A 24,584-nucleotide genomic window follows, 5' to 3' on the forward strand; every position below is an offset into this window, starting at 1 on the left:
ACACATACACATAAACATTAGCAACTAAAACACACAAAGTAATAAATCATAACATTGTGCTGTACACAAAATTAGGAATTTTATAGTATTCATTCATTCTTTAAATGTTTACTGTTCTAGTCATTATTTTTATGTTGATGAGTATTTTCCTGTGTCAGTTTTGATGCATGTGCATGTGAAAGTACCAGAGAGAAAAATAAAGTAGGGTAAGGGCAGAAGGAGAGTTGTGAGGTTGCAACTGTAAGGTTTTAGGGAAAAAACAAAAACATTTGAGTAGAAATCTGAATAAGGTCAGAGTGAGCCAGGGGGATATCTAAGTATCAAACAAAGTGTTCATTATGCATTATGGATGCAATGCAAAAAATATTAGAGATGGAAGCATACCCTGTTAGCAGTGACATTTCAGAGGGTGATAGAAAGTAATAGGTGTGGATGAGTGAAGAGGAAAGGGGATAACTTTCTTAAGTGGGAGGAATGAACCTACCTAAGTCCAGAGGGAGTTGTAAGCTTCGTGAAACAGAATGATTTTTAGTCTCCACAGAGATTGACTCAGTGATCAGGTTATTGGTCAAGATACACCAGATACACCAATAGGAAAACTGAAAGACAGGAAGCCAAGCAATAGACCAGAACTCATGGGAAGAGCAAAGGAGAAAGAATCGCACCTCAAAACTTATTTGGTGAGAAGGCACAGCCAAGGGATAAGAACTCAAAGAGACTGAAACAGGAGGGAATCATATGGCTCTCCTAAGACGTTTACTTGTCCTACTCTCCGTGCTGAGAATTTTTTTGAGCTCTACTCCAATGCTCTGTTATTTTTTTAAAAATTGAGACATAAAACATTTTGTGTACATTTCAATGGATTTTTATATATGTATACATTTATGCCTTTACTAAGTCGAATTCTAATATAGAATATTCCCAGCACCACAAAGGCTCTACCATGTCCCTCCCAATCGACTTTCACTTTATATCCCAAACCGTAAGTCAGTTTGCCCATCCTTGAAGTTCATATAAATGGAATCATACAATATGTACTCTTCTGAGTCTAGGCTTTTTATGCAACATAATGTATGTAGGATGTAGTATGTTTAAATTTAAATTTAAATGTAATGTAATTTTTACTGTGTACTGTTCTATTGTGTGAATATAACATGGTCTATTTATCCCATTTATTATTGAATGACATTTGGATTCTTCCTAGTTTTTGGTCACTATGGATAATACTTGTCATGAACATCTCACACAAGTCTTTTGATGAATACGACACTCATTTTTGTTGGATATATGCCCAGGCATGGAATTGCTGAGTCAAAGGGTTGGTATATATTTAGTTTTGGTAGATATTGCCATTTTCCAAAGCAGTTTTATAAATATATACTCCCACCAGCAATGTACAAGAGTCTGAATTGTTCCACATTCTTCATTGTCCATCTGTTTAATTTTAGCCATTCTATAGTAGTATGTCGATGTGATTTTAGTTTGCATTTCACTGATAACAAATGGTGTTGAGTACTTTTTTATATATTTAGTGGTTATTTGGATATCTTCTTTTGTGAAGTGCCTGCCTGGACCTTTGGCCTTTCATTTCTGGTGTTGTATGGATTTTTCTTATTAACTTGTAGAAGTGCTTTTCATATTCTGGGTGTGGGTACTTGGTCAGACTAATTGAAATCCATTATTTAAATGAAATCTAATGTTTTATTTTCTGGTTAATATTTTTTTTCCTGTTTAAGAAATCTTTGTCTATCTCAGTGCCACGAAGGTATTCTCCTATGTTTCCTTCTAGAAGTTTTATGGTTTCAGCTTTTACGTTTAGTTGTGATCCACTTTGAATTTCATTTTTGTGTTTGAGGTGAGATAAGAGTCAAGGTATATTTTTCAAGATAGATATCGAATTGTGTCAACCTCATTTATTGAAAAGACCATTTTTTAAATGAATTGCAGTGATGACATTGACATGAACCAGGTGGCTCTGTATGTATAAGTTTGTTTCTCATCTATTTTGTTCCACTTATCTATTATCTCTTCTTGCCAATACTGTCACTTTATATCGTCTCCATAGCCAGTATTTTAAGTCCTCAGCTTTGTTCTTCTTTCATATTGCCTTAGCTATTCTATTTTCTTGGAGTTTCTATATAAATTTCTGAATCAGCACTTTAATTTCTACATAAACACAAACACAAACATTATGCTGGGATTTTTATAGGCAATGTATTGAATCTATAGATCACTTGGAGAAGACTGATGTCTTAGTGAGATTCAGTGTTCCAGTCCATTAACATACTATGTCCCTGCATTTTATTTAACTTCTCTCTTAAGTATTTTGTGTTAATCTCTCTCATTTTTGCTGGTACTGACTTCCTTTCCATACAGACAGAAACTTATATTAAAACAAGAAATTATGTAAATATACTTTAAAACTCATAATGTATACTTTGTGAGATTTGTATAACAAAATGTATCAAAATTATCTCAGAGATTGATAAACTTTTCAAATTATTTCCCTTAAGAGTTGAGCGTTTTACATATTATAAATGAGAGTGTGTATAATTAATGATCTCTTTTAGGGATGAGAAAAAACAAAGTAACAAACGCCCTAGTTCTTTTGACCTGATTGTCTGGAAGTCAGGGGGAGTGGCAGGGGACATCCAGAGGAAACTTAAAACCTATACCACCTCCTCCTAGAATGTTGAGGACTTTGGAGGATTCTGGCGGAAATTGTCATAGAGTGGGACCTCCCACCCAGAGTTCTATTAAAATGGTGGTAGGGACTTCTCAACCCACAAAAACAAAATAAAAAAAAATTGGAATCCACAAAATGCACTTAGAGCTGGATTTAGTTCTTAATGAAGCCTCTGCTGAGGGAGAGCGTTTCACACACCCAGGAAAAAAGGAAGATGAAATACTGTGACCCAGAGTTGAAATACTGTGACCCAGAGATTTCTCTTAACCCTATCTCCTTACATCCCTGAGAGGTGAAGCTCCCTTAAATAAATCAAAAGAGCTGCCATACTTAACTGGGATGCCTGCAAGATCTTGGTATTTTGACTTAATCCACAACCTCACCCCACCTCCTGTGCTGCAGCAGTAACTGTAGCATTGGAGTCCTGACAGCAATTATTAGGAAGACTCAGAGACTTCAGGGGAGATACCCGCACCTCGGTACCACTCATTGACCAGCTGGAACATAATCTGCTGTCATTTATCTTTCAGAGAAATCAAGTTATTTAAGAAAAAATTTAAGGTTCATAACTAGTGAAGGGCCCTTTCTTCTCCACACCCTGCTCTAAAGGATAGTTTTAATAAACCCACATCCAGTGGAGGGAGTTAAAAGGAAGAGAGAGGTTGCGGTAGACTTCTGTCATTCTCTGATGTGTTCATACTATGGAAAACTCAGGTAACAACTATTATTTACATGTATTTGTGTCAATATTTCAGTCCCCAAAGAGTGTAAATAATTATTTAAATAAAGGCAGCGACTATCTAATTATCAATTGATTTAGTGATTATAGTGTTTAAAATAACAGACGTATGACTCTTGACTCCCTTCATATCTAATATTCTATCTATAAAACCAAATTGCTCATTATAAAGTAATAGAGTTCCTGAGTTGTAAAACCCTTGACCTGGTCAAGCTTATTTCCTACATTCTAAATTCTGTGCTGAAGAATTACTAACCTCCACAAATCTGCTAATCACAGTGATTATAATAATAAAACTTTGACAGAATTAGATTATATGCTTTATCAAATTCAGAGAAAATTAGTCAGTGTAATATGGCAATCTTAATAAGACTAAATGGAACCACATACTATTTCTCTATATGTTGTTGTTTAGAAAAGATTTTTGTATTCCTGTTACAGTATTTTTAAGGAAGTCAAATTATAGTGGAATATTGTTTAAGTTAAAACATAAGTGTATGAAAATTAGCTTAAGATGAGTTTTCTCCAATTTTTATTAAAACAACCAGATCTACAACCTCCAACAGAACACAGCATTTTTCATTAATTGCTTACAATTCCCTGTCTTATCTAAATATTTAAAAGAATATTTAATTGGATGCACATATACGTGTGTTGTGTGAGTGTGTGTTCATGCATGACATTTGTTTTCTAAACTATCCAGGTACCTATCTTTGTCTTTTAAAGCCATCCATCCATCCTAAACATTTCAATATATTCACTACATATGTAGAGAATATAGAGAACATTTTGAGGTTTTGGTATAAGAGCATCTTTTCTTTCTATAACATTTCTATCTCTTTTCCCCAGCCCCTTGTCATATGTTCTCTTTTCCTCATTCTGTTGTTGGAAGTTATCATTCCTCATTAAAACTTTGAGGGACTTCCCTGGTGGCGCAGTGGTTGGGAATCTGCCAATGCAGGGGACACAGGTTTGAGCCCTGGTCAGGGAAGATCGCACATGCCGCGGAGCAACTAAGCCCGTGCTCCACAACTACTGAGCCTACGATCTAGACCCCGTGAGCCACAGCTACTGAAGCCTGCAGACCATAACTAGTGAAGCCCACGCACCTAGCGCCCGTGCTATGCAGCAAGAGAAGCCACTGCAATGAGAAGCCCGCACACCACAAAGAAGAGTAGCCCGCATTCGCCGCAACTAGAGAAAGCCCACGCAGCAATGAAGAACCAAAACAGCCAAAACTAAATAAATAAATACATAAAATTTTAAAGAAAATTAAAAACAAAACTTTTAGATAGGATAATTATTGGAATATTAATTTATGAATTTTTTCTTTATTTTTTCCCCCTCTCCCATTTTAAGAAATTTGTCAGGGCATTTTAAGAAAATTTTCCTTAAGACAAGGACATGATGAGAATTTTATACAAACTCTTCCTTTTTTAGCTTCTTGCTTTCTATTTGTGGACTAACTAAAAAACATGATGCTAAGATGTTTCAGAAAAGGAGGGAAAAGAAGGGTACTTTTTTTTTTTTGCGAAGCTGAATACGGATTTATCATTGGCAGTACGAAAGGATCGTAATAAAGCAATGGGAGCAACTTGTTTTGTTTTTTTTTTAATTTATTTATTTATGGCTGTGTTGGGTCTTCGTTTCTGTGCGAGGGCTTTCTCTAGTTGTGGCAAGCGGGGGCCACTCTTTATTGCGGTGCGCAGGGCCTCTCACTGTCACGGCCTCTCTTGTTGTGGAGCACAGGCTCCAGACGCGCAGGCTCAGTAATTGTGGCTCACGGGTCCAGTTGCTCCGCGGCATGTGGGATCTTCCCAGACCAGGGCTCGAACCCATGTCCCCTGCTTTGGCAGGCAGATTCTCAACCACTGCGCCACCAGGGTAGCCCCCAAGAAGGGTACATTTTAAGAGAAATAGAAAGGAGTGATTCTGAGATCCTGGGAAGAGGTTGACTATGTTGCCAATGGGTCTTAAGCTTATTAGGAACTAAAAGATGCCCTGTGGAACGGTTGGGAAGATGGCAGAAGAGAGGGCAGAGAACAGAAGTGCCATGTGTACCAGAGATATAGAAAGGCACTAGAGTTCAAGGGACCACTGTAAGCTTGAAACATGAGGATGTCAGCGTCAACAGTGATGCACTGGAGGCCAATTACCACTTTCCCAATGGAGACTATAGACCCATTTTCTACTTCCCCACAGTCTCTTAAGTTGTGCACAAAACATGAACAGAACTCAACAGTGACTAAAAAATGGACTATAATTAATTTAAAGAAAAATGTTAAAAATTGAATATTTCTTGAGGACCTTGGTTTGGGGTCTCAATAATAATTCAGACCTTGGTTTGGGGTTCAAATAATTCAAATGTATCTTTGATCATCAGTGAACTTTTTTTTTTTTTTTTCATCAGTGAACTTTAAGAAGCATTTTTTTTTAAATTTTGTTAGAAGGGTGATGGATATAATATAATGTCAAGGGTATAATTTAATATCAAGCAATTTCTAGGGGATTTGCCAAATGATCACAGAAAATTTAGGAACAATAGATGTATAGTTGCCGTGTGGATAAGTCATGTGGTAAAACATTTTGTAAATACATCTCAATATAATGTCAGTATTAAAGTCTTATTTTAAAACTTTAATTAAAAAGGGTCAAGTCTTCAAATGTTCCCTTGAATTGTTGGTCTATAGTTATGTACCATTTAAAATAGTGCAAGAATACAGTTTACTCAATATAATTCTCAGAGATTTCAAATGTTATATATATATATGTATATGTATATGTATATATTTAACGGTGATAAAAACAGGAAGTAATTCCTTAATCAATATAAGATATTGTGAAACCTTCTCATAATCTACTTGGAAAATAGTTTATCATTAGAAAAAGTCTGCATATTTACATTGTATTTATTTCCTATGTCTGCCCTAAGACAGAATGACAAACTGAGTGGTTTAAAACAACAGAAGTTTATTATCTCACAATTGTGGAGGCTAGAAATCTGAAATCAAGTGTGTCATCAGGGCCATGCTCTCTCTAAAGTCTCTAAGTGAGGATTCTTCCTTCCTACCCTTATGGTGTTGTCAGTGACAAATTGCACCTGTCTACTGAAAATAATGTACAACCTAAAAGTTGAGAGTTATGTTTTATTTGGCAGACATACTGAGGACTTATGCCAGGGTCGCAGCCTCTCAGATAGCTCTGAGGGACTGCTCTGAATAAGTAAGGGAGGATCCGGGATATAGAGGAGTTTTTGCAACAAAGACCAGGTATTCGGAACTTCAAAACATTACTGTCAATCAAAGAAAACAAGACATCTCAAGTTAATGAATTTAGCACTTTTCTATGTGTGGGAAGATGCAGGAGTTTGGGCTCATTGAAATCATTCCTTTGATACATATCTTAGCTATCTAGGGCCAGTATCCTGTTCTTTCTCATCCTGAGCCCCTCAGGGTGCACCGTTGGGGGTGGCTGTCATGGCTTGATGGCTGCACATCCTTTGTTTACTGATGTGGCGGACAATATTTTTCATTCACACACTGGACAGTTAAATAGGCAAGAAGACTTTTTTCAAGTCTTGCAATAGGAGTCAGGACTATTTCAGTAGAAATGATAGAATGAATACAACTCTACTGAATTCCTGAGTGGTGGCTGTGATCCTACCTCCTTCTCTCCCAAATTAGTGAGAGTGACATTATTATAGGGATAACCTTAGTAGTGGGTCACCACTAAGTCTCACACCTGTATTTTTATAGCAATTATTGTGTTTCGTTGTATGTCTATTTTCCTAACTAAGCTTTTGTGTTAATTGCTGTATCCCTAGTGCCCAGTGCAGTGTCTGACATTGACCAGTGGACAGGGATTGAACGAATGAGTGAATGAACCAAAAAAAAAAAAAAAGAAGAATGCAACTCTGCTGAAACAAAAGGCAGGAGAACTGTTAAGCCCTGGGATGAGCTAGTGGAGCTATACTAGAGGACATTAGGTGGAGAGGTTGGTCAATATGATGAGGCCATCTGTGTTTGTTAATTGGCACATCAAAGTTAGGCTCCTACTCTTCCACAGAGACTGAGACTAAAGTAAACGCTCTAAGGAAAGGGAGGTCAGGGGCCTATAGTCAGGAATAAACCTGTCTAAAGTTTAGTCAAGCTGAGGGAAGTGTTAAGGCTGTCTTGTAAGTGTTTGCTGACAATCTTTGGTGATTCTTGGCTTATAGACAAGTCATCGCAATCTCTGCCTCTGTTTGAATTCCACATCAGTTGTGGGAAACTACTGGTGGCTTTTTAAGCAGGTTTGTAGCATGAGCTCATATTCTTAAGAGATTCCTTTGGCTGCTTGAAAAGACTAAGTAGGTTGATAGCTATTGCCATAGTCTAGGCAAAAATTTGTGGTAACTTATGGACTAGGAAGGTGGCTAAAAAGATAAATAGAAGTGAATATTGAGGTAGATATTGTCTGTAGAAACATGAGAACTTGCTGAGAGTTTGGACCTGAATAAAGATGTATATGGAAGAAATAATGATGATCCTAAGTTTTGTCGTTGTCAAATGGGTATATGTTATTGCTACTTACTGAGGTGGATAATTATAAGGGTGGGGGAAAGTTAGTGGGTGAAGTAATTAAAGGAATAGTTCTGGACTATCTAAATTTAAGATCTTATGTTTTTTTTTTCTAAGGAGGAACATGCAATAGACAGTTAATTATGTGTGTCAGCAATTCGGGAAAGAGACCTGGACAGAGGTCAGTTTGAAAATTATGAATCTTATATTGAGTTTCGAGTAATGGGACTATTTTATACTAATCGATATATTTAATATTTATTGAGGAGTTAGTCTGCGCTAAACACTGTGTTGCATTCATTATATTTATTACCTTTACATAATTCTCATAATTTTATCATATTTGCTCAATTTATATCTCCATTGTGACAATGAAGTTACCTGGGTTTAAAGGGGACAATCAAGATACCTTTTGGTAAAATATCAGAAAATCCAATTCCAACTGGATAAGCCACATAGAAAATATAAAATTGTAGATAAGTGTAGCTTTATATGAGGGTAGATAAAATATCTCAGGAAAGTCACAAAGGTCATTATTTCTTTGTATCATTTTATTATTCTTTTGTATTATTGGCTTCGTACTAATCCTGACTCACCTTGAGATCAAAGTGAACCACCAAGAACTCTAATCTTCCATGGTTTGTATCCAGCAGAGAAGAGGGAATATCTTCATCCCAGCCCTTACATCAAAATCCTGAAATTCTCTTTGTTTCAACTGACTTAGGTCAATCATATCAACCTTCAAATCAATCTCTAGTCTTCAGAAAGACCCCAGGGCAGCAAGAAGAAAGATGTGTGGCACCAGGAGATTCTAAATTTCCTAGGAAGTGTCTACTGAAGCTACAGCTGAAATCAGAGATGGGCTGAGGTGATGAGACACAGGGTTCCAGAGGCAGTTTACTCTAATAATAGGGCAGAATTGGAGAAAAAAGATAAGGACAGGAAATGGAACCAGGAACTAGGCCAGCATTACAAATGCATGTGATGAAATTCCTTCATTTGTTAAAATTCAGCTATAAATTTGGTAATAAACTTTCTAACAGCCAATGGGAAAATGGAAATATAATCAGTTCCACAATGACAGAAATCAGTTATAAGGCAAAATGAAGATAATTAATAAGCAGAATAACTATTCTAAGTATCAAGCACTCCCCTCCCAAATAAATTCAAGTTTCATCTAAAAGAAGGGGCTGTGCAATGTAATAAATGATATCCTCAATAACATCTTTAAAAAATGAATCCATTAAAGAAGATGTGGTATATATATACAATGGAATATTACTCAGCCATAAAAAGGAACAAAATTGGGTCATTTGTAGAGACATGGATGGACCTAGAGACTCATACAGAGTGAAGTAAGTCAGAAAGAGAAAAGCAAATAGCATATATTAACGTATATATGTGGAATCTAGAAAAAAGGTACAGATGATCTTACTTGCAAAGCAGAAATAGAGAAACAGATGTAGAGAATAAATGTATGGATACCAAGGGGGAAGGGGGGGTGGGATGAATTGGGAGATTGTGATTGACATATGTACACTATTGATACTATGTATAAAATAGATAACTAATGAGAACCTACTGTATAGCATAGGGAACTCTACTCAGTGCTCTGTGTTGACCTAAATGGGAAGGGAATCCAAAAAAGAGGGGATGTATGTATATGTACAGCTGATTCACTCTGTTGTACAGTAGAAACTAACACGACATTGGTAAAGCAACTATACTCCAATAAAAAATTTTAAAAAGACAAAGAAACAAACAAAAAATGTAACCATGAGTTACATACAGAGTTCTTTGTACCAGACAATGGCATTGCACTAAAATTCAATTCAGCATAAGAAATCCATGAATGCAGTCTACTGATGATCAGAATTAATCTGGGAATAGCCTGTGGAGTACCTAAAGAAATAGATGGGTTGAATAGCCTTTAGGTAATATTTTAAAATGTTGTGTTTCTTAAAAAAAATTTTCATTTGCTCTTGCAGGCAAAGATTTACATATTTTAAATGCATCTCTATATAATATTATCTCACAAATGCTTAGAAGCAGTTATAGTCCACAAGAGGGGGGTTAAAAATTAATTTTAATTAACAATTAGCTAAATATGATTCTGTATTATAGCTTTGATGGAGAAAAAGTAAGCAAATAAAGCTAATGCAATTGTAAGCTGCATTAACATAAGCAGGATGTCTGAAGTGGGTAGTGAGAATCCCATTCTACTCAAAGTAATTCTCAGACCATACCTGCATCACTGATTCAAATTCTGGCTGCCTGGATTTTAGATAAATATCAACAAATGAGCAGTTCTAGAAGCAAGTCACAAGGGTGATTTCAAAATGTTAACCATGTTTTATAAAGAGTGATTAAAGAAATTGGGGAGGCGTAGTTTTGAGGGTGAGGGATGATAGACCTTAATAGCCAGCTTCCAAGATGTGAACAGATGCTGTAGAGAGACATGCCAGGGGTGTGAGTGCTGATCTAAGAGGTAGAACTAGGGCCAATGTGTACCATGTACCAGGAGATAGAGATCTACTAACTAGAAGAAAGACCTATCTAGTAGTCAGAAATTCCAAACATGAAATAGGTTTCATCAGCAAGTAATGGGTTGATGTCCTTGGAGAAATGATGATAGGAAAAGACATTGGTGAGAGATGATTCAACTTTTGAATGGATAGTTGTAGTAAGTGATTATACACTAAGTGTCCATTATAACACTAAACATCTGTTATTTTGGTCAGCATTCAAAATCCTTACTACTTATTAATGTTAAGCCATTCAACTTTTTCCCCAAATACTATATATTATGTGCATTTCTAAGCACTGGAAGATATAGCAATGAATAAGAAAGTGAAGGTTCCCTTGAAGCTTACCCTGTTTGGGAGGACTTGGATACAGATTAACGATAAAAAATTCTACAAATTTTTAGAAAGCAAAAGTAAGATAAGGTGCAAAATATCACTCTGAATGTTTTTGACGTGACAGGTACTGACCACTGCTGTGAGAAGTGCTCCATTCACCTTCTGGTACAGTGGGCTCTGTCTGAATGTCTGCATTGTCTCCCTCCACCCGCCATGAATCCATCCTTATGGGCTTCTCCCTGACAATCTCTCTGAGATCACTAGATACTGGGCATCCTTAGTGTTTTCAATCTGAGTGCCATTTAAGTTTCTATTCTGATTGTATGAATGTGTGTAGTTGCACAAACAGGTAATAGGACTTGAGGTAGGACATGTTAAAGCCATGGATGGAGAAACAGTCAACAATGGCTCCACAAATTAGAAACATCACATTAAAAATTCAGTATCAAAGTTTCTAAAGCTGTATGTCTCAAAGCATGATCTGAAAGACACCTACATAAGAATCACAAGAAATACTTGTTTAAAATGCAGATTCCTATTCCTTCAAGTCACTGTTGAATCTGTGGGTAGAGGCTGTCAATCAATGTTTTGAACAAGCTCTTCAGGGATGTGTATATACACTAAAGTTTGAAAACCTCTGTATTAAAGAATAAGAACTCAATAAGAAATATGAGTACCTTAAAGGGAAACTTCTCAGGAACATCAAAAATATAGAACTCCTGTTAACAAGAGCCTAAGAAAAGACAATAGAACTCTTGCAAGCCCATGACTGTGGTACCTAAAGTTAGGAGACATGTCAGTCTCCTTACAATTATAAACAAGGCACAAAGGCTATGCTTCCCCCCACCCCAGCCAGTACCTGATGCCTCTGGAGAGGCTCGTTCTGTTGATACTGAATGACATAAAATAAAAGGAGATAAGTTTAACGTAAGGTTAGGAGAACTCCTTTTTTAGAAAACAGGTTTCTGTAGTGGCTTCGAGAAAAATTATGAAAAATTAAGAACAATTTCTTAATTACTTTCAAGCAGGGCCATAGTATGTGCTAATTGTCACCTGCATACATGTACAGTTTTCCTATCTAGATTGTAATTTCCTTCATAAAACCTTTAATAACCTTACTTTTTGTATATAATCAGGAGAGCTTAAAAATATTTAGCACATAGTGAACAATAAATACTCAGCTTTTGGTGATGATGGAATAGTTAAACCTCTAGATTGTTTTGGCCCAATGAGGATTTTTCTAGGGTGATTAAGAAAGGGAAACAAGATTTTAATGTATTTTGTAGTTAAATCTATGCAGATACATGGATCTAGTCATATTCTTTGTTCGTTACCACTAAATGTCCTATAGTGAGAGAGACAGAAGGAGATGATGAAAGAGAAAGAGAGAGAAAGGTTGAAAGAGCCTTGTGGATTTGATTTATGTACCATTAAAATAAGAAAAAGTGATAGCTATGGATTATAGAAATCCATTTACCAACATCTTGAAGACAAGAGCGTTCTTGGTTAAAATCTGCATGACTTTTTAGAGAATACAGTGAATCAGATGAATTTAAATTAATCTCCAATGACAAGCCTTGTAGATCAAGACAAGTGCCAGCTACAATTTCATTTGGTTTTTAGTGAAGAATTTGATTCTATAATTTATGAAAAATTTATAAATTAGGTGTGAGGGTTTGGTACAAAACAAAAAGCTAAGCAGAAGTTAAGTGAGTGAAGCTGTCTTCCCATTTGGAGGCAGTTTTCCAGTATTTTTCTCTGTAGGTTTTTATCAAACTAGTCAGCCTTGGCATATCTACATGGTGTTGTAATTGAAACAACTAATACTCATGGATGCCTATAATTATACTGTCACTTAGATTAGTTGTGGCTGATTGGTTGGACTCAAGGTCAGAATTATTTCCTAATACTTCTAGACAGAATCTAGACAGAGCCTGAATGGTGCTATGAATACTATACAACTATTTCCACATAAGTCAAGGCTCAGAGGACAAACTTTACTAACTCTGACTACAACTTTGAGAGTCATTTGTGAGATACACGTGGAACAAAATATCTTACACGTTCAAAGGTAAAGTTTTAGAGGATCCCATAATAATGTTCAAAAAAGAGTAAATACAGTTTTGAGATTTTGTAAATTCATGGAATGAAATACTTCAGATTCACAGGCTAATCAGATTTACACCCAACTACTTCAAAGATCAATGTTTAAGAAAGTATAGATATTGTTTTTCAGTTTTAAAGTTCCTGGAGACATTAGCCATAAGATATTGAGTTCATAAATTCAAACAGAAAGATTCAATTGCCAAATGTTAAAGAACTAGATTAAAAGATTAACAGTAATGAAGGATTAATTACAATATAGCATGTTCTTTTTCATGTATATGTCAATGATACAGTGCTTAACAAATTATTTCTCTAGATATAGCCGGGGGAGAAGTTATACAAATGTGCAATTATAAACCTATGATTTTTTGTATGATTGCATCTTTAATTATGCTACTTAGGTCGAGGGTGCTGTCTTGAAGAAAGTGGAAAGGTCTATCTACCTAGTCAGCATTCTAGTTATGTATCATCTCTCTCACTGTCTATATCTATCGACTCCCTGCCATACTCCAAATTTAGTTTCGTTCTTTGATGCATACTTGGGAAAATAGTGTACAAAATTTGGCAGTCTGTAAATTTGAACTAGGTTATATTTGCCTATCATAAAAATAGTTCCACCTTAAGGAGGCAATACTTTTTTTTTTTTAATAATCTGATTACATAATATAGAGTAATTAAGAGGTTTGGGGGCAATAAATAATAATAACAGTTATTTGATTCTCTTTAGAGAAGAGATGTTATTTAACAAATAGAGTGATAACACTATGCCAAGCTATTACAGTGAAACTTCAACACATTCTTCATTGCAGCAGTAGAACCATACATACTGTATTCCTCTCCAGAATTCTAAGCAGAATATCCATTAACTCTCCTAATTTCTATTACATGTAGGACAAGGGTTTTCAACCCTCCAACAGTTTGTTTAACAATAATTCACTCAAAAAGTCATTCATGTGCAGGTCTCTATAACAATGTAAAGTTCTCCCTCGTGTGTAGCAGGTAATTATTTTTCTAAAGTTGAGTTGGACAATAATCTTTGTGTAAACAAGACATTCCTATGCAGTCTGTTGTTGATTGTTAATTAATTTTTGCCCATTGATGTAATGCAAAAATTCACTTAGAAGCTGTGAATTGTATGAAATAGTAATTATATTCTAGAGGTTTCAGAGCACCACAGAATGATGAAAGTGGGCATTGATAAGCTTTTAATTGCAACCCATTCAGTTGAGCTATTATGTTTTCATAACCCTTTATTTTTCATTAGTTATCTGTCAGTTTATAATGTAGTTGTTAATTGAAGTAGAAAAAGAATGTGTGAACTTTGTTTTCCCAGTTGTATGCTTGAGTTATCCAAGAAGACAAACATACACATAGCCATAGTATTGCATTTTCAAGGCTAACAAAGCTAACAAGATGGAACCAAAAAGAGAAAAAAAGGGATAGAGAACATAACACAGTCTCAGGGAGTAGTTTTTCCACAGCCCTCCATGAATAGGGAGAAGCCAGATGACTCAGCTGACTACCAAGTACAGAGAAAGCCCAGATGAATAAAATCATTTTGTGTCCATCCTGTGTAAAGTTGTTGGAATAGAAAATGATTAGCTATTTTTGTTCAAGATTAAATAAAGCATCCAAAAGAAAAGAAGCTTTTCTCCTGCTTTAAAAAATTTAAGCTTGAATGAGCCTTACTATTAAAGCTGCTTTATTATTTTAAAAATAATTTGCCCAAGCACTGTGGTACTAATTAGCATACTTATAAAATTCTGCAAAAATAATACTTGATGATAGAATTAGAAGAAAATTTTTATAGTTTATCTATGCCCACCTCCTAGGCAATCATAATTCACTAAAAGATAAATAATATATATATCTATTTTGTTTAATATGTAGTTTTGATCATATTTTTTAAGCTCAATTTGAATCTTCTTTGTCTAGTATTGAAGACTGTACATACTATTACTCTATGCTGGTCAATTCTATCTTCACTTAGAGACTGACCTCATATCTGTCAAAATAATATCTTAAAAATTATCTGGAATTGAAATAAAATACAATAAAATTCCCACATCCTTATGATTTTGGTAAGAAAAATGCATCTTTGTTAGCAAAAGAAAGGTAAAGTGCCACTCTGCAATAAACCATCTTCTGAAAACTGTAACTCTTGAAAGTATCCTTTGGTTAATTATAATGATTGAATGTCCATTTCCTTCATAGGAAGGAAAAGTTAAAGCTTATGTTTTATTAAACATTAAAATAATTATTATTTCATGAAGCTAAATAGGGCCTTCTGGCACACAAAGATACTGTTCAACATGTTTAATGAAATTTTGTTATTGTATTTTAGATACAAAAACTGAGTAATATGATGTGTTGAAACACACACACACACACACACACACACGCCACCGCATTTCAATCTCTCCCAATCTCACTTCCCTTCACAGACATTTTCCTCTACACTTCCATGAGCACACACATAATGTATACTTTAAACATAAATGGGATCAGATTATGTACATTGTTCTGTAACTTGCCTTTTCAATTCACATTCCATCAATTGCATTATGTCAGAAATATGTATCCATGTTTCTTTTTAAATGGATACTTCATTTTACATAGTAAGAATGCACCACATTTTACCTAACCACTTCTTTATTGATGGGAATTTAGGTGGTTTTTCAGTACTTCAATATTGCAATCACAGCTGTAAAGAACATTCTTGCTAATATTCTTAAATGATTCCATCCTGTAAGTCTTGTAGTGTTTATCGAGAGTGGTGTTCATCATTAAGACCAAGAGAAGGTTCTCTTTGAATTTATTTAATTTTCCAGATGCCTATTTTTTTTAAATAAATTTATTTATTTTTGGCTGAGTTGGGTCTTCGTTGCTGCACGTGGGCTTTCTCTAGTTGCGACGAGCAGGGGCCACTTCTCGCTGCAGTGCACGGGCCTCTCGTTGCGGTGACCTCTCTTGTTACCGAGCACAGGCTCTAGGCACGTGGGCTTCAGTAGTTGTGGCTTGCGGGCTCAGTAGTTGTGGATCGCGGGCTGTAGAGCGCAGGCTCAGTAGTTGTGGTGCACAGGCTTAGTTGCTCTGCGGCATGTGGGATCTTCCCGGACCAGGGGGTAGTGCTACTGCTGCAGGTCGGGTTGAGAAGCAGCCAACAGGAATTTTAAAAAGCGATAATTTCCTTGCCAGCTCTTACAGAAATCTTGCATTCAGAAAAAAGTACCAGCTCTGCAGGGAGAGGGCGTCCCAGGGGTGTACAGCTTAGTGAGCAGATCATGCCTCTGTTAGCAGTGGTTTTCAACCCAGGGCAATTATGCCCCTCTCTCCCCACACACACATACCTCAGGGATGTTTGGCAGTGGCTGGAGACATTATGCTTCATAATTGGGGATGAGAGGACGTTACTAACAGCTAGTAAACAGAGACTAGGGATGCTTCTAATGTGTAGGATAGCCCTCCACAACAAAGAACAATCTGGCTGGAAATGTCAAGAGCACCGAGGTTGAGAAACTCTGCTTTGTTAAAATTAGAAAAAGGCATCCTTTGCACTGGCTTTAATAACCTAGGTCACAGATCTTGGCAAGCAGAACACCGGTTGGGTTCTGCCTCAGCTTACACATTCAACCAGGTGTCCCTGTATAGGGCACACCTGGTAGGTAACCTTGAAGGACGTGCACTGAGGCTGACTCTCATCACCTTTTGCCTTCCAGATTAATTATAAGAGGCAATTGTTTCCTAATAGCTTCAAAAATTAACAAAACTTCACCAGTAAAGGGACTGAATGTGCAATCGAAAAACCCACGAGTAGCTATGTTACCTGTGACATGAAAATCTTGAATTGAGTAATTCTTAGGCCACTTCCAGATCTAAAATCCTACCATTCTTAACCACACACTGTATGGTTAAACATTAAGACTCAGGGTCCAGACAATCTAGTTTCAATCCTACCTCTGCCACTTATGAGGTCACTACCTCGAGAAGTTTTTTTCTCTCTCAATGCCTCAATGTCATCACCTGAAAAAAGAAAATAACACTAGCACACACTTCATAGGATCATTGTAAGGATTAAGTAACTTAAAACACATAAATTACTTAAGAAATTTGTCTGGCACCTGGTATGTGCTCAATATATGATAGCTATGATAATAATAATGAAATACATATCTCTAAAAGAACTTACCAAGCCCTGGGCCCCTTACTACCTCTCCATATTCATTTTTTTCTGCATAAGGCTGTTCTTCAAAACACATCTGCCAAGGGCTTTTGCACATACCATCCCTTCTGTTTGATATCCCCTCAGCTTCCATGTATTTTTATCCTCAATACCTGGTGCTTATTAGGTGTTTAGCAGATATGTGTGGAATGCTATTTTCTGGAGACTGCGCTCTGCGTTTCTGTTAGCTACCCGCTGTGGGATGTGGGACTAGTTTGAGTAGTAAGGTAGTACTCAGAAGTGTTCATAAATGTCAGATCTCTTGTTCTAGGTGCTTGGGAGGACTTCAGTCTTTCATATGCTTGAAACCAGCTACACCCGTGTAACTCGCTTAGACCAAGGACATGTAAGGGGAACTGATACGTGGTTCACTTTCTGGACATAACATAAGAGCCACTACACAGCCACAATCTTCTCTTAGCCTCTGTGATCATGGAAGCTTGTCTCAGTGGGATTTTCTGTCAGCCCGGGTCACTGAGTGATTCAGTGAACAAAGCCCCCGTGCCAACCGATACACATGTAGCTGAGCAGGAAATCAACGGTGCTGTTTTAAGCCACTGGAATGTTGGATTGTTGGTTACCTTAACAAAAGGTATTCTATCCTGACTGATAAAAGTAGGCTAGGATGGAGCGTCTCACAATCCAGAGTCCTTTCCCTGATTTATGAAGGCAAGTTTTGCCTATATAAGTTATTTTATTATTGGTAAAATATGTCTAATATTAAATGTGAAAATATAAACTTAATTCAAATTAAAACCTTTACTAATCTGAGAGAATGTAATATCTTGGCTTGTCTTAATATGTACTATTCAAAATATCTTGTTAATTAAACATTTTTCAAAATCAGCATTCTCAACCTGGATGTATATAGGACTTACTTGGGGAGTTGAGTCCCAGGGCTTCACCTCCAGAGATTCTGACTGGCCTGGGTGGGACCAGGGCCTCACTATTGTACCTATGATTCCAATGTGCAGCCAGGGTCAAGAACTACTGCTCTGAATGTACATAAAGTCTAATAGGAAATGACTATCACAAGACTCAACCAGTTGTTCTAAACACTTTCTGAGTCAGTGAAGACAGCTTACAGTATAACCCTGGTAAAGTCACTTAATTTTTCTAGACCTGCTTCTCATCTATAATCATCTATATTATTCTCGTCTATAACAACTTCCATTCCCAGTGTCTTGCGTGACTTTACATGTTTTGCACATATGAGAAGTGGTCTCTGATCCACCCTTCACCCATGAGGGATCCAATAAATGTCAGATACTAGATACTAGTGGCAATGTCTGAATAACTATCAGTTCTAATAAACAGATTGGACGTTCAAATTAGAAGTTTCCTCTCACAGGATACCTATAGTCTTTGGGATTTTTTTTTTTAATTTATTTATTTATGGCTGTGTTGGGTCTTCATTTCTGTGCGAGGGCTCTCTCCAGTTGCGGCGAGCGGGAGCCACTCTTCATCGCGGTGCGCGGGCCTCTCACTATCGCGGCCTCTCTTGTTGCGGAGCACAGGCTCCAGACGCGCAGGCTCAGTAGTTGTGGCTCAAGGGCCTAGTTGCTCCACGGCATGTGGGATCTTCGTAGACCAGGACTCGAACCCGTGTCCCCTGCATTGGCAGGCAGACTCTCAACCACTGCGCCACCAGGGAAGCCCCTCTGGGATTTTTATAGCCACCATCCATGTCAATAATAGTTGGAGTCAAGTGCTGACCTGCGATGAGTAGTAATAAAAATGGGAATCTTTTTCCTAAAATCTGAGTTCACACTTCCTTTCATTTGTCTTGAAAGGAAACTAAAAGTATTTCACAGTAAGAGAACACTTAAAACAATCTGAGTTGAAATCCAGCCCTGTACTTATGTGAGAGAACGGAGACATGTAGAGAACTATTATATTTGAAATACTGATGTCATTGCACAATCTACTCCTTCCTGGTTGTTTTGCTTTCTCAGGGAAATAGACATCGTCTGGTCACATGCATCCCACATAGGCTTTCAGATAATAGTAGGTAATATCACAGTTTTTGTTTAGGTTTTATTGTTTGAATTGACTAGTATATTTCAAAAGTCAATCATTTTGCCTACATTATGCTCATTGAGTACAGACAACATTTTTTTTTTGGTCATTGACTTTTAAAGATTGTATCTAGATAACTCAGTGGATTGTATTCCTCATTTGTTGTTCTTCAAATATGCCAAGACACTGGGCTGAGGCAGTAGTCTTACGAGAGCTATTACACATGTTCCTGTCTTTACTTCTCCTGCACATCACACTTGAAACCAGTTCATTTGCTATTCCTTGAAAGAAGCAAGAATTATCTTACTGAAACAGGAGAGAAACAAACAGAAATTCAACTTTGTGTAAATAAGTATGCTGAGGAGAGATGAAATTAGTACAACATTGAGAGAAATATTATATCTATATATACATATATTAGTAGCTATAAAATAAAAGATATTTAGTCATATATTTATATGTGTTTTTAAATTGTCATTATTCATAAATAGTCAGACACAGTTGTGTCTATATTAATGGGTAGGATCTGATATAATAATTTGCTTATTTAATTTTTTATTCTTAGCACCATAATAACATCCAAAATCAGTAATTAGTGTGAGAAACAAAAAAAGCAAGCAGAAGCACAAGGAATATTCTTTCTTGTTCAGTAAACACAAAGATAATATGCTAGTGACCACTACTGAGGGCTGCTTATGTCTGTTTAATAAATTATTGTCTTGAAAGGAGAATTGTAGACAAAACATTATGTAAAAATGTTCCAATTTTTAATAGACAACCAGTACTGTGCTTACTTTCACATAGAATCCATTAGGGGTGGTGACTAATTTCTGAGTAGTAGAAAACAGTTACAAATTAATAAATAGTTCTCTCCTTAAATTTCAAACAAAATAAAATTTAAAACAAAAGTTTTATTGCAGAAGCTGACTTTACATTTCAAAAATCTTAGACTTTCAAATTTCACTTTTTATTTCATAAACCCAATCTCTTCCAGTTGTTTTAAAGCAAAAATAGATCCTTGTTCCTGGTATGAAGTAAACCAGAAAGTAATGTATGCACATAATTTTATGTGACAAACATACAAATGATTAATAAATTTAGATTGTGTTTTCTTTTTTCATCCTTATTGGAATATAATTGCTTTACAATGGTGTGTTAGTTTCTGCTTTATAACAAAGTGAATCAGCTATACATATACATATGTCCCCATATCTCTTCCCTCTTGCGTCTCCCTCCCTCCCACCCTCCCTATCCCGCCCCTCTAGGTGGTCACAAAACACCGAGCTGATCTCTCTGTGCTATGCGGCTGCTTCCCATTAGCTATCGGTTTTACATTTGGTAGTGCATATATGTCCATGCCACTCTCTCACTTTGTCCCAGCTGACCCTTCCCCCTCCCCATGTCCTCAAGTCCATTCTCTAGTAGGTCTGCATCTTTATTCCCATCCTGGCCCTAGGTTCTTCATGACCATTTTTTTTTAGATTCCATATATATGTGTTAGCATACAGTATTTGTTTTTCTTTTTCTGACTTACTTCACTCTGTATGACAGACTCTAGGTCCATCCACCTCACTACAAATAACACAATTTCGTTTCTTTTTATGACTGAGTAATATTCCATTGTATATATGTACCACATCTTCTTTATCCATTCATCTGTCGATGGACTCTTAGGTTGCTTCCATGTCCTGGCTATTGTAAATAGAGTTCCAGTGAACATTGTGGTACATGACCCTTTTTGAATTATGGTTTTCTCACAATCTATGGGTAGATTGTGTTTTGTGCTTTGTCTCCTATTCGGCCCTTAGAGTATCACTATGTAAATCTGTGGCTTTTTAACTTGATTAATTTGTATATTTGTTTCATAACTTATCCCTTCTTCTTTATGATTTAGTTTCTCCAATAGGTCTTTCCACTTTGCCTATAAACATGGTCACTTCTCTAACCAATAAGATATCCTTTAAGTTGCATAATCAACTTCCAGTTCCCATATCTTTCTCTCTTTAAAAAAATTGTTATTATTCTTTCAGCTTTAGTTTTGTAATTTGAATTTGAATTTTTATCAAAATAACACATATACATTGTTTAAAAGTGAAATAATATAAGGCTTTTAAAAACAAAAGAGCAATTTCCTATCTCACCTTCTTATTCCTAATTTCTTCTCTCTAGGAAGCAACCAATTTCAACTCTATTTCAAATAATTTCCCCTGAACTTATTGTTATTTTTCTAAGTAAAATATGTATATGGACATTTGTTGATATTGACATTTGGCATGATTTGTTGACCTCCTACTTACCGAATATAACGATTTACACACACATATGCACGTACAAATACTTCTTTACTATCCTCTTAATACGTTCATTTCACATGTTTGTTAAATCTATATTCATTTCAATTGTAAATCAACTTTTAGCCCAATCACCTATTATATCATTATATTGTTTCTTTTCGTGTACAACATTTTCTTCTCTCAGAGAAAAAAAGGGCCTTGATTTTTTCAGTTGTTGAAGTTTTGTTGTAACTATTGCTGATTGATCCACAAGCTGTCTGGAGGGATTTCTTACTGGGACCAAACACACCAGATGATCTGCTAGGTCCACTTTCTTCCCCCAAAATATTCTCCCCGTTGCCCCTGACATTCTGCACCAGTTTGAGTTGTTTCCTCTGCAATAAGCTAACTGCAGAATGACTTCCCTGGGCTTTTCTTTCACCTTTCTGGGAATTTCCTCTTGTTTTCTTTCAAGGTAAATTCCTTGTTCACTGAGTTTTATTCCTCTCCCTTTCTTATTTGATGGCATCATTTTGGTAAAGCAAATCTTCTCATAACTTCCTGAAAAAAAGGTGCATGGGTGTATATGAAATTCCTGAGTCCTTTCATCTTGGAAAATGTCTTTGTTCTTTCCTCATATGTGGTTAATGCTCAGTCCAGGTTTAGACTTAACTCACATTACAGAAAGAGAGAGAACTCCCTTATTGTATAAATAGAAAGAGTTCTTACAAATCAATAAGATAAAATGCTATTTTCCCAATTAAAAAATGGGTGAGGTGTATAAAAAAGAAAAGAAAATATAAATGGCTCTTAAGCATATTAATTGTAATATTCATAAAAAGAAAAGTATAACTAATTATAGGGAGATCCCAATTTTTGACTTACCACATTGGCAAAGATGAGAATGTTTGACATTGCACTGCTTTTAAGAGAGTGGTAGTGGTGAAAAGGAAGTCTCATCTATTTCTGGTGGAAAGGTAAATAACCACAACTAAGAAGAAAAATATAACATTATTTTTTAAAGTTAAACATGTACATAATTTGGACTCCAATTCTAGGTATTTGTATTTCAGATAGAATGTGAGAAAAGATAGATAGATAGATAGATAGATAGATAGATAGATAGATAGATAGATAGATAGATAGATAGATAGATAGATAAAGATAGACACATAGAGTAGGGAACATTTATTGCAATATTTTTTGTAGAAGCAGAATTTCAAAAACAACACAAGGGCCCATAAATAATGGGAATTGGTTAAATGATGCTTAGTACATACATTTACTATGAATACTATGCAGTTGTTCCGTGAGTGCTAATACAGACATATCTCCAAGATAGTCTCACTCAAAAAATAGAAATAAAAACAAGGCACAGAGACAAGGTATGATACACTACTATTACTGTGAAAACAAGAATATATATAGATCTGAAGAACATATAAAGTAGTAACAGTGGTTGCCTCTAGACAGGAAAAGTGGATGGCTGGTGACAGGAAAGGATAAAGATTTTATAAGATTTTTTTGTACCTTTTGCATTTTATACCAGGTATATTACCTATTTGGAAATAAATTGAATTGTCAAAATTTATTTTGAAAGGAGTTTGAATTGCCAATGATTTCTCTTAAAAATAACAACTTAGTGGTACTAATGCACTTTTCACTGGGCAAATTACATCTAGATTTAAATTTAGCCATATGGATCTGATAAATATTATTTACAGCAACCCTTTGTTTAACTGCCCCATGTATTTTTAAACTCATATCTACACAGATGTCTAACAATGACAGTACCCATACAAAAGTATAGTTATTAAATCCTATTAAAATAAGGTACTAACATGCAAATTAACTGGTTTTCATACATTTAATATACAAAATCTCTGTAAATTAAACAAAACCTTTCTTTGATCAAATACGTCAATACATCTTTTCTCTCTCTTCAATATTAGGTTTGTTTTCATATGTTAACTTTAGTTCCAACACAATTATTACTACTTTTGCTTTTTTGAGCTTGTATAGCTTATATATGTTCTTCCTAAACAGAATTATTGATTTTTTTATTTTCTCAGAGCTTAACTTTTGGTTTTTGTTCACTGCTCTGAAAGTCATATATTCTAAGACAGACAAGCAGTGGCATTTCTTTTTATTCCCAGCCTCTACGTATTTATTCCTAAAACCTGGGTGTTATCAGCAGACTTACATAACCCCCTGGTGTCTAGGTTAAAAAATACTGATATGAATTGATCATGAACTTTCCCTACATATTCCATAGGAATGCATAGAGCAAAAAGTAGGGCAATGCAATTTATTAGTTTTGATAAAGTTTAGAAAAAACTGGAATATAAGCAAAGAGGCAAAACAATGTAATTCCAATGTAACAATGACTGAATAGAATCAGCTTTAAGACATCCTTTGCAAGTACATTAAAATAGACCTGTAGTGACCAGTTGGGATATTTATATTCTATATATTAAATGATTTCAGATATGTTCCCTTTCTGTTTTCACTAACACAAACATCAACTCTTCTATAAGATTGTGAGATAATGATATAGTGTAAAAGAGTAAGTATTAGTCACAGAGTTTTTAATGTATGTATATTTTAATGGAACGAAATGATCTGAAGCTCACATGTAGCATGGAAGAACACTTGGAAAATTCTAACTAGAATATATTTATAGTTATATAGGAAAAGTAATCATCCATTTATGTGTTTTATACTTTGATTTTATGTTATTACTAAAGATATCAACGGGCTCCTCTCCAGATTGCAATATATGATGTATGAAATTTTTACCTGTGGAAGGAAATTTAAGCATATTATCAATATATTTTTAAAATAAAATATATCATAGTTTCATTAAACAAACCAACAAAATACTTCAATACCATATATATTTCAACGTATCCATAACTTAATGAATTGTTAATTTTCCTTCCAGTATTTGTTACTATTGAATGTTTAGCCAAACTCTGTCTGTATTTGGTAGTTGAAAAATCCACAGTAGTCTGGTAAGATGCTATGATAATTAGAATACAAGTTGAGTTGCTATAACTGAGAAAAGCCAAACTATCATGGCTTAATCAAAGTGAAAGTACTTTTTATTTTTCCCTCTC

This window comes from Balaenoptera borealis (assembly GCF_965194805.1).
Source record: "Balaenoptera borealis genome assembly, chromosome: 9".
Classification (NCBI taxonomy): Eukaryota; Metazoa; Chordata; class Mammalia; order Artiodactyla; family Balaenopteridae; genus Balaenoptera; species Balaenoptera borealis.